This window comes from Budorcas taxicolor, chromosome 23, assembly GCF_023091745.1.
Source record: "Budorcas taxicolor isolate Tak-1 chromosome 23, Takin1.1, whole genome shotgun sequence".
Taxonomy (NCBI): Eukaryota; Metazoa; Chordata; class Mammalia; order Artiodactyla; family Bovidae; genus Budorcas; species Budorcas taxicolor.
This window is the reverse complement of record NC_068932.1, coordinates 6,458,791-6,471,492: the sequence shown is the minus strand read 5'-3', so window position 1 is coordinate 6,471,492 and position 12,702 is coordinate 6,458,791.

Sequence of the window (12,702 nt, the reverse complement as noted above, 5' to 3'; positions counted from 1 at the left end):
TTCATTTCCTCTGTTACTCAAAATAAAGTCAGGGTCAAGTGTGGCTATGGAAGTACTGTAAGTTGAAGTATAGTTGAACTAAGATCCTCAGAGTGCACCTTGTACCCATCTATCTTTTATAAATATTTGTACATGTCATTAACATTTGGCGCAACTAAGGTAAGACATTTCTTAAAAAGTAAATTGAATGTTTGAAACTGACAGAAGAATATTTGCTGTTGTTCAGTCAATCATGTCCAACTCTTTACGACCGATGGACTACAGCATGCCAGGCACCCTTTCCTTCAGTGTCTCCCAAAGTTTGCTCAAACTCATGTCCATTGAATCGATGATGCCATCCAACCATCTTATCCTCTGTTACCCCCTTCTCACACCCTCAACCTTTCCCAGCATCAGGGTCTTTTCCAGTGAATCAGCTCTTCACATCAGGGGGCAAAGTATTGGAGTTTCAGCATCAGTCCATTCAATGAATATTCAGAATTGGTTTCCTTTAGGGTTGACTTGTTTGATCTTCTTGCTGTCCAAGGGACTCTCAAAAGTCTTCTTTAGCTCGACAATTTGAAAGCATCAATTCTTCGGGACTCACCCTTCTTTATGGTCCAACTCTCACATCTGTTTATGACCACTGGAAAAACCATAGCTTTAACTATAGGGAACTTTGTCGGCAAAGTAATGTCTCTGCCTTTTTTTTTTTTTTTTAACTTATTTATTTTTAACTGAAGGATAATTGCTTTACAGAAATTTATTGTTTTCTGTCAAACCTCAACATGAATCAGCCATAGGTATACATATATGCCCTCCTTTTTGAACTTCCCTCCCATCTCCCTCCCCATTCCATCCCTCTAGGTTGATACAGAGACCCTGTTTGAGTTTCATGAGCCATATGGCAAATTCTCCTTGGCTGTGTATTTTGCATATGGTAACGTAAGATTCCATGTTACTCTTCCCATACATCTCACCCTCTCCTCCCCTTTCCCCATGTCCATAAGTCTATTCTCTATGTCTGTTTCTTCACTGCTACCCTGTAAACAATGTCTCTGCTTTTCAATATACTCTCTGGGTGTATCACAACTTTTCTTCCAAGAAGAAAGTCTCTTTTACTTTCATGGCTACAGTCACCATGCACAGTGATTTTGGAGCCCAAGAAAGTAAAGTCTGTCACTGTTTCCATTGTTTTCCCATCTATTTGCCATGAAGTGATTGGACCAGATGCCATGATCTTAGTTTTCTGAATGTTGAGTTTTTAGCCAGCATCTCTTCTTCCACCTTCTCTTTAATTTCTTTAGTTTCTCTAAAGTCTCTTTAGTTTCTCTTAGCTTTCTGCCATTAGGGTGGTGTCATCTGCATATCTGAGGTTGTTGATATTTCTCCCAGGAATCTCGAGTCTCGATTGTGATTCACCCAGCCTGACATTTTGTATAGTGTACTCTGTATATAAGTTAAGTAAGCAGGGTCACAATACACAGCCTCGATGTACTCCTTTCCCAATTACATAAGACTAATCACTGCAGATGGTGATTGCAGCCATGAAATTAAAAGACGCTTACTCCTTGGAAAGAAAGTTATGAACAACCTAGATAGCATATCCAAAAACAGAGACGTTACTTTGCCAACTAAGGTCCGTCTAGCCAAGGCTATGGTTTTTCCAGTGGTCATGTATATATGAGAGCTGGACTGTGAACAAAGCTGATCTCTGAAGAAATTGATGCTTTTGAACTGTGGTGTTGGAGAAGACTCTTGAGAGTCCTTTGGACTGCAATGGGATCCAACTAGTCCATCCTAAAGGAGATCAGTACTGAGTGTTCATTGAAAGGACTGATGCTGGAGTTGAAACTCCAGTACTTTGGCCACCCCGTGCAAAGAGTTGACTCATTGGAAAAGACCCTGATGCTGGGAGGGATTGGGCGCAGGAGGAGAAGGGGACGACAGAGGATGAGATGGCTGGATGGCATGACTGACTCGATGGACATGAGTTTTAGTGAACTCCAGGAGTTGGTAATGGACAGGGAGGCCTGGCGTGCTGTGCTTCACGGTGTCACAAAGAGTTGCACACGACTGAGTGACTGAACTGATAACCATCATTAACAACTCTGGATTTCAAAATTTTAAGTTTACTAGAGTACTCTGTCTCATGTTGTATAAAGCTGTGCATGTTAGTTTTCCAAATACAAAAAAAATTTTTTAAGGCTTACTGGTTTTTTTTTTTTTTATTGGAAGATAATTGCTTTACAATACTGTGTAGGTTTCTGCTATATATCAACATGAATCAGCCAGAGGTATACATATGTCCCCTCTCTCCTGAACCTCCTCCCATCTGCCTCCCCATTCTAGGTTGTCACAGAGCTCTGGGTTTAGTTCCCTGTGTCACATAGCAAATTTCCACCTGCTATCTATTTTACATTGGTAGTATGTATGTTTCTCTGCTGTCCTCTTAATTTGCCCCACCCTCTCTTCCCCCATTATGTCAACTGCGTTCTCTATGTTTGCGTCTTCGTTGCTACCCTGGAAATAGGTTCATCAGTATCATCTTTCTAGATTCCAATATTTGGAATACAATATTTTTCTTTCTCTTTATTATTCCACTCTGTATAGTAGGCTCTAGGTTCACCCACCTCAGGGGAAGATCCCCTGGAGAAAGGAAAGGCCACCCACTCCAGTATTCTAGCCTGGAGAATTCCATAGACTGCATAGTCCATGGGGTCACAAAGAGTTGGTCATGACTGAGTGACCTTCACTTTCACCCACCTCATTAGGACTGATTCAAATGCATTCTTTTTATAGCTGAGTAATATTTCATTGTATATATGTACCACAATTTCTGTATCCATTCATCTGTCGATGAACATCTAAGTTGATTCTATGTCCTAGCTATTGTAAAAAGTGCTGCCACGAACATTGGGGTACATATGATGCTTTTAATTGTGGTTTTCTCAGGGTATATGCACCTTAGTGGGATTGTTGGGTCATATGGTAGCTTTATTCTTAGTTTTTTAAGGAATCTTTACACTGTTCTCCATAATGGCTGTATTAATTTACATTCCTACCAACAGGGCAAGAGCATTTTCTTTTCTACACATCCTCTTCAGCATTTATTACTCTTGATCTCAAGTTGTTATTGCCATGGAGGCAAGTACCACCAGTTGATCCAGTGGAATTATTGATATGTCAGAGTTAGTTAGAAACTGTCATATAGTCATACTCCTTTCATTCCTGGTAATGAATCCTGGTAGAAAAACATGAATCCATCTGATACAGAATGCCATTAAAGCTGAGTCAAAGAACAAACAAACAAACATTATTTTTGATGAAATTACTCCTTTAAACTCTTACATGTATTTGTTTTCCATGTAGGATTTGTATTGAAACAAAATCACTTTAGTTCTGATAAGTGTTAAAGTAATTAAACAAGGAGGGTATCAGACTGGGATGGCTCTGGCAGCCTGTGTAAGCGAACTGAAACTGATGGAATTTTTACTCTACTCTTTCATAGACCCGAGTACAGGTAACATTGTTCATGACGCATACCACCACTAATTTCCCATCTTCCAGTTTTCTTGTTCTTGTGCTTTGCTTTCCATCCCATTCCCGGTGTTGAACCAATGCACCATCTGTAAAGCTGCACACAGTCTGAGTCTTTCTGCCATCAGCTGTGGTCTCTTCAAATTTCTCTCCCAGTTTACAGGAAAATTGCATTGTTCTCAAAGTGCTCTCAGTTTTTATGCTGAGGTTTTCGCCATCAGAAGTGATGATACCATCTGGTTTGGCCATCGCACGCACTTTTTGCAGAGGCATCCCCAAAGTAATTAAACAAGGAGGGTATCAGACTGGGATGGCTCTGGCACCCTAGGTAAGCAAACTGAAACTTAAGGTCACTGCACTTGAACCTGAGAAAACAAAGCTTAACAACAGCCAGCAACAAACAGCCAACTAGGCTTTCCCAAATAAGGCAACTTTTCAGGCTATAGCCAATCAAATAATTTGTTTGCTTTGTTTCTACATGTTCTCTACAAAAAAAAAAAAAAAAAACTTTCCCTTATCTTCTGTCAACTGAGCATTCCTAACTACTTTCAGTGTGGTGCCACCCTATTCAAATCAGTGTTTGCTCTTATAAAATTTAATTTGTCTCAGTTTACTTTTAATAGTTCAAACATCCAATGCTCTATTTCAGTCATATATAAGATGCTCCAGGCCCTGCTTGCATACAGAAAATATCAGCAGGCCCATCACCCAGAAGGGAGGATACCTTAATGTCCACATTTTCAGAACCTGGATGCAAGCTCTGGCTTGTACTGAACAGTGTGGCCTGGCCCTGCTGCTACTGGAATATCTTGGTGATTTCATTCTAAAATAGCTCTTCTAATTTTGCTGGTTCAGAAACAGAAAAGGAAGCTCAGTGTAATGGAAGAAGTTTCAATTGAAAAAATTTTCTGCCAAATATAGCAAGAGATGTGTGTCTGTCTGTACATGTATGTGTGTGTGTGTATGTATGTGTAGACACACATTTGCATCCATTTTCAGCATCCACCTTACAAGTTACCTCTTCATTAAAGAGTATGGTGTGTTCATCCTTTTATTCTTCCCATGGCCATTCCATAGCTGAGAACTCTGATGAAGATCACAGCAGGAATGGACAGGAATGGAGAGGCTGGCCAAGCTGCTGGGTTAACAAAAGTGCAGAAAGAAACCATTCTTGGCAGGGAAGGAGGATCAAAATCAAAATATTGCCAACTTAAGAGGAAAACAAACTGTCCATGCTAATACAGGTGATGAAGATGCTATTTTTGAAGACCTAGAACTTAGCATATGCATAAGCAGGTGAGAGGGTAAGGGACCATTATCAAAAAGGCCACATTTTAGGGCAGATATGAGTGAACCAAAATTGTAAAGGACACAGAAAAGAATCAGCTGGCTGAAGGCCTACAGGAATGAGAGAATTCCAGTGCTCACAAGCTCAAGGCTTCCTCCCCTCATCTCTCTAGGACAAGGTGACCTCCTGGCTCCTGAGAGAAGAGGGATTGGAGGGTGCCTTGAGCTCACAGGCACCCTTCAAAGGGGGTCAATGCTGCTGGTGGCGACTGCGTAGAAACGACACAGGGACGAGCGCCACGTGCTCTTCACAATCCTGTGGTTTTTCACTCAGTCCTGCCTGAGGAAAACCTCCCGTGCATAGGTATCCTATAACACGAGCCAGAGCACTTAAAAGAATCTATCTTCTCAAATTTCTTAGTCCAGAAGGCTGAAACCAAGGTGTCTACAGGGCTATAGCCTCTTCAGAGGCTCTAGTGAAGAATGTGTTCCATGAATCTTCTAGCTTCTGTTGGCTTCAGGCATTCACTGGTCTGTGGCTACAGATTTTAATCTCTGTCTCTGTGGACACATTGCTTTTTCCTCTTCTGTGTGTCTTCTTCTCTGTGTGTCTACCTACCATCTCCCCCTGTTTCTCTCATATAAGGATGCATGTGATTATACCTAGGGCCTACCCTGAAAGCACAGGGTGATCGCCTCCTCAAGAGCTTTCTCTTACTCACCTCGCATAGGAGGTACTAGTCACTCTTTTGCCACAAAAGGTAACATTCTCAGGTTCTAGGGATCAGGACAAGGATATATCTTTGAGGGCTATAAATCAGTCCACTGTAGTACTTATCACATCAAACTGTCCACCCGGAGGGACCCAAACTGAAATTTCCCATTCAGACATAGGAGCCCTGAGGGCTGGCCTGAGAAAGTTCATGCTTAAGATAAACATTAGCTACCTTGACCCTTCTGATGCATTTGCGACTCAAAGACTGTGAGATGGGACCACACACAGTTTATGTCCTTCCATAACCAATCTCCACATACGTTTCTCTGCCCTGTTCAGTATAAATCAGGATTCTTTTCAAATATTATGCAATAAAACTTAAAAAAGAGAGAGGGAGATACAGGAAAGAGAAAGGGAAAGAGATATAGAAAAAATGTAAGCAGAACACAATATGACAGAAAAGAACATTTCTGATGTCCGAGAATGCAAATTATCTAAGGCTTTGATAACTCAAAGCTGTAAGAAAGCAGATTTGGGGAGATCCTAGAGCCAAAAGCTTGCAGGTCCTCCCCAAGGGCTCCAGAAGCATAGGCTGCAGAAGCCTCCCCAGCAGCTGTAACAACTCGGGTCTCTGAGAATAATTGTCCAGTAGACACCAATGAGGACTCAAGGGAGCCTACTGAAGGTGAGAGGCCTCAGAGCATAATGGAAGGGGCTGGAGTGGCAGTGGCTCCAAGGTACCAGGGCTGGGTAGCTATAGGACCTGCATGGGGGGAAATGAGAGAAAGGTGGGTCATTGCATCTAAGGATGAAACCATGAGCTCTACCGGGAGTGTTGCCCCATGTTGTGTGTGGGATGTCCCATTCTCTTAAGGGAGTAGAGGCTGCTTATAGGAAGAACCCATGCTGCACTTTGCACTGGAAAGAGAAATTTGAGACTAGGAGATTTCAAGTAAGTGTGCAGGGTTCTATGGGGAAGAGAAGATGTGGTAACAGGAAAATAAAGGTTAGGTCTCATGATCTCATGTGTTCCCTTTTCTCAAATGTTGCAGCATCTCAAAAGTCACTCAGTAAGCAGAAAGGCAATATTTGAAGCTGATTTATCCCTGAAATTACAGGAACTGAAAAAAATCACCAAAAGTGGGAAAATTTCCCCAAATGTGTTTAAATTGAGTATGGCTTAAGCACTGTTACTGATTGTCACCATGGTGAAAATGGGCTTGAGAGGGTTTCTCTTTTCTGTTTTTGTATTTTGTATTTGTATTTGTCCCCTATAATGAAAAGGACATCTTTTAGGGGTGTTAATTCTAAAAGGTCTTGTAGGTCTTCATAGAACCATTCAACTTCAGCTTCTTCAGCATTACTGGTTGGGGCATAGACTTGGATTACTGTGATATTGAATGGTTTGCCTTGGAAATGAACAGAGATCATTCTGTCAATTCTGAGATTGCATCCAAGTACTGCATTTCACACTCTTTTGTTGACCATGATGGCTACTCCATTTCTTCTAAGGGATTTCAAATCCTGGAAGATGATGCTGTGAAAGTGCTGCACTCAATATGCCAGCAAATCTGGAAGACTCAGCAGTGGCAACAGGACGGGAAAAGGTCAGTTTTCATTCCAATCCTAAACAAAGGCAATGCCAAAGAATGCTCAAACTACTATACAATCACACTCATCTCACACGCTAGTAAAATTATGCTCAAAATTCTCCAAGCCAGGCTTCAGCAATATGTGAACTGTGAAATTCCAGATGTTCAAGCTGGTTTTAGAAAAGGCAGAGGAACCAGAGATCAAATTGCCAACATCCTCTGGATCGTGGAAAAAAGAAGAGAGTTCTAGAAAAACATCTATTTCTGCTTTATTGACTATGCCAAAGCCTTTGACTGTGTGGCTCACAATAAACTGTGGAAAATTCGAAAAGAGATGGCAATCCCAGACCACCTGACCTGCCTCTTGAGAAACCTATATGCAGGTCAGAAAGCAACAGTGAGAACTGACATGAAACAAAAGACTGGTTCCAAATAGGAAAAGGAGTACGTCAAGGTATTGTCACCCTGCTTATTTAACTTCTATGCAGAGTACATCATGAGAAACACTGGGCTGGATGAAGCCCAAGCTGGAATCAAGATTGCCGGGAGAAATACCAATAACCTCAGATATGCAGATGACACCACCCTTATGGCAGAAAGTGAACTGGAACTAAAAAGCCTCTTGATGAAAGTGAAAGAGGAGAGTGAAAAAGTTGACTTAAAGCTCAACATTCAGAAAACGAAGATCATGGCATCCGGTCCCATCACTTCATGGGAAATAGATGGGAAACAGTGGAAACAGTGTCAGACTTTATTTTCGGGGTCTCCAAAAATCACTGTAGACGGTGACTGCAGCCATGAAATTAAAAGACCCTTACTCCTTGGAAGAAAAGTTATGACCATCCTAGATAGCATATTAAAAAACAGAGACATTACTTTGCCAAGAAAGGTCCATCTAGTCAAGGCTATGGTTTTTCCAGTGGTCATGTATGAATGTGAGAGTTGGACTGTGAAAAAAGCTGAGCGCTGAAGAATTGATGCTTTTGAACTGTGGAGGTGGAGAAGACTCTTGAGATTCCCTTGGACTGCAAGGAGATCCAACCAGTCCTACCTAAAGGAGATCAGCCCTGGGTGTTCTTTGGAAGGAATGATGCTAGAGCTGAAACTCCAGTACTTTGGCCACCTCATGAGAAGAGCTGACTCATTGGAAAGGACTCTGATGCTGGAAGGGAATGGGGGCAGGAGGAGAAGGGGATGACAGAGGATGAGATGGCTGGATGGCATCACGGACTCTATGGACATGAGTCTGAGTGAACTCCGGGAGCTAGTGATGGATAGGGAGGCCTGGCGTGCTGCGATTCATGGGGTTGCAAAGAGTCGGACACGACTGAGCAACTGAACTGAACTGATTTGTATTTGCATTCTGTTTTTGTATTTTTCTGTTTCTGCCTTTAGTTGCTGCTTTCATGTGGAGTTCTTTCACAGTGATGGTGTGGCTTGTGACCTTTTTATATGTCTTTCCAACTTCTCAAAGTGTGAAATTGTGGAGCAAGGGTAGGGACACAATTTGGAGTGTCAGAAGTCCTGACTTGCAAGGGTTGGAGGAGCCATGTCCTCTTAAAGTGCTCTAGGCTGGGTTGCTGAAGAAGGACTCGGTCTCCACAAGATGTCAGTGACACCTTTCTGGCTCAGTCTGAGCAGAATCAGAAAATGAAAAATGAGATCAGGAAAAGTTAAAATTTTCAGTCTTGAATTACTACAGGGCGTTGGGGACTTCATTTTTAGACTGTTTGTTTTGTGAATTCAGTTCTCTGAAGGATATAAGAAAAGTGATTTATTTTACACTTGTGTAGATTTCTTGGCTTTTGTTTTGAGAATGGGGGTTTGGCTCTCAAACCCTTTACATGTTGGAGCTAAAACAGGAAGTATTATTTTTACATTATCCAAATATTATCTTTCCTGTAAACGTAGTAAAGAAAGAAGCAGTGGGCAGAGTAGATAATTACAGCAGTCCTCTCAGATGTATTCTCAATAAAATTTTTCTAAAGACTAGATTCAGGAATTAAGTAGATAATAAGGCTTCTGCTTATAGGTAAAATGGAGTAGGTTACAGAAAGCCATGGCTTCCACTATAGTAATTAGAAAAGCCAGAAAAAGTTAATCAAGATTATATTTTAATCCTATCAGAGTACTGTAGGCACTGAAAACAAGGTAAACTGAATTCTATGAACGCATTATAAATAATGCTTCCAGTATCTAGTTACTGATAAATATTTGTTCCTTTTGGGGACATTGCCAATTCTGGGGTTAAGGCTGACTTCAGTGCAGCAGAGGAAATATGCTGGAGAGAAAAAAAAAACCTGGCAAAGTATTTAGAGTCACTAGGGAAGGTGTGACAAATGGAAAATTGAAGTTTTTCACACAGAAAGAACTGAAGTGATAGTTCTTCACAGTATCCTGAGTGGAAGAACTGCAAGAAGGTATAACACTCTCTGGAAAGTGTACACCTAAAATATTAACTGTCCATTCAGCAACGACAAGAGTAATTTATTGTGGAGTTTATGCATGTAACAACAGCAAGATATAAAGCAGGAGGAGAACAAGTGGAGTGAAACTCTAGTGAGATTTGTGCATTGCTTGGCAAGTAGTCAAGTATTAGCTTACGGTGCAAAATAATAAGGCAATAATGATGTGTATGATAAGCCACAGGAAAATCACCAAAAGAATAGTGTTTAAGTGTCTGACTAAATATCAAATAGATAACATGGAAATAAATATGATTAATCCAAAATAAGGCAGGAAAGAAGGAATAAATAAAAGAGAATGGAATTGATTTAAAAAATTAAAAAGCGAGATTTGAACCAGTTATATTAATAATTAAATTGAATGTATCTGAACTAAACTCTTCAACAGAAGTCTAACTCAAGAACACATAGCTGTTAAATGATAGAGCTGTAAATCCAATGTAGATTGTCACATTAGATATTCAAAAGAGCCAAACATATGCTAATAAAAGAGAAACATTCTAAATATAAGGACAGAAGTAGGTGAATGTAACATGATGGGAAGGCATATATAATGAGAGCACTATATGAAAAAAGCTGATGAGGGCCCTTTCATTAAAATAACATTGCTAGGAATAAAGAGGATATTTCAAAATGGAAAGAGGAATAAGGACATAAAAGAATAGTGATCCTAAATTTTTAGGTGACTATTAATATGGTTTCAATATAGAGAGAACAAGAAATGGCAGAAATAAATGAGAAACAAATACACAATCATAGTTGGATATTTTAATGTACATTTTTTAGAAACTGATCTTAAATGGCCACATTTAGTAAGATGTTATAAATATCAAGCTTAACATCCTGGCCCGATGTTATGCCTATCAGCTAAAGAAACCACATGATTTAACATGCACATAATACACGTACCATTCAGTTCAGTTCAATTCAGTCACTCAGTTGTGTCTGACTTTTTGTGACCCCATGAACCGCAGCACGCAAGGCCTCCCTGTCCATCACCAACTCCCGGCGTCCACCCAAACCCATGTCCATAGAGTCGGTGATGCCATCCAGCCATCTCATCCTCGGTCATCCCCTTTTCCTCCTGCCTTCAATCTTTCCCAGCATCAGGGTCTTTTCAAATGAGTCAACTCTTCACATCAGGTGGCCAAAGTATTGGAGTTTCAGTTTCAACTTCAGTCCTTCCAATGAATACCCAGAACTGATCTCTTTCAGAATGGATTGGTTGGATCTCCTTGCAGTCCAAGGGACTCTCAAGAGTCTTCTCCAACACCACAGTTCAAAAGCATCAATTCTTCTGCACTCAGCTTTCTTTATAGTCCAACTGTCACATCCATACATGACCACTGGAAAACCATAACCTTGACTAGATGGGCCTTTCTGGACAAAGTAATGTCTCTGCTTTTCAATATGCTGTCTAGGTTGGCCATCACTTTCCTCCCAAGGAGTAAGCATCTTTTAATTTCATGGCTGCAATCACCATCTGCAGTGATTTTGGAGCCCATAAAAATAAAGTCAGCCACTGTTTCCGCTGTTTCCCCATCTATTTCCCATGAAGTAATGGGACCACATGCCATGATCTTCGTTTTCTGAATGTTGAGCTTTAAGCCAACTTTTTCACTCTCCTCTTTCACTTTCATCAAGAAGCTCTTTAGTTCTTCTTCACTTTCTGCCATAAGAGTGGTGTCATCTGCATATCTGAGGTTATTGATATTTCTCCCAGCAATCTTGATTCCAGCTTGTGCTTCTTCCAGCCCAGCATTTCTCATAATGTACTCTGCATATAGGTTAAATAAGCAGGGTGACAATATACAGCCTTGACATACTCCTCTTCCTACTTGGAACCAGGCTGTTGTTCCATGTCCAGTTTTAACTGTTGCTTCCTGACCTGCATATAGGTTTCTCAAGAGGCAGGTCAGGTGGTCTGGTATTCAGAATTTTCCACAGTTTATTGTGATCCACACAGTCAAAGGCTTTGGCATAGTCAATAAAGCAGAAGTAGATGTTTTTCTGAAACTCTCTTGCTTTTTCAATGGTGCAGCAGATGTTGGCAATTTGATCTCTGGTGCCTCTACCTTTTCTAAAACCAGCTTGAACATCTGGAAGTTCAGGGTTCACGTACTGTTGAAGCCTGGCTTGGAGAATTTTAATCAACACTTACTAGCGTGTGAGATGAGTACAATTGTGTGGTAGTTTGAGCGTTCTTTGGCATTGCCTTTCTTTGGGATTGGAATGAAAACTGACCTTTTCCAGTCCTGTGGCCACTGCTGAGTTGTCCAAATTTGCTGGCATATTGAGTGCAGCACTTTCACAGCATCATCTTTGAGGATTTGAAATAGCTCAACTGGAATTCCATCACCTCCACTAGCTTTGTTTGTAGTGATGCTTTCTAAGGCCCACTTGGCTTCACATTCCAGGATGTCTAGCTCTAGGTGAGTGATCACACTATCATGATTATCTGGTCATATTTAACCACAAATTGTGCAATAAAAGCAAGTCTTAACAAATTTTAAAGGACTGAATTTATTCAAAGTATGTTTCTGGCCACAGCAGAATAGAACTGTAAATCATTTACACAAAGGTAACTTTAAAACTACCAAGTATCTCGGAATTAAACAGCACACTTTTAAATTAATTTATAAATAAGCCATGAGTCAAAGAAGAAATTACAATGAAAATTATAAAGTATATTGAACTGAATGATGTGACAAATGCTGTATATGAAAACCCATGGAATACAGCTAAAGCAAACAGTGGAAAATTTATAACTTTAAATGAATATATCAGAAAAGAAGAAACATAGAAAATTAATTGTCAATGTTAAACAATTAATTTAGAAAAGGGAAGGACATATTTGATATGAGGAGAGATCACAGGAAATCTAAAGCTATGGACAAATATGAAGGAAATTGATCATAGAGGTTAATAGAGAGAAGCAATATTAAAAAATATAGCTTTTGAAAAATATTAATAAAATTAACAAATTACCCCCCATCAAGACTTACTAAGAAAAAAAGAAAGTACAAATAACCATGAAAAATACAATGGAGACATCACTGCAGATCCTACTTACTTTGAAAACAAATAGGGAAATTTGGGGAACAATGTTCTGCCTACACAGTCA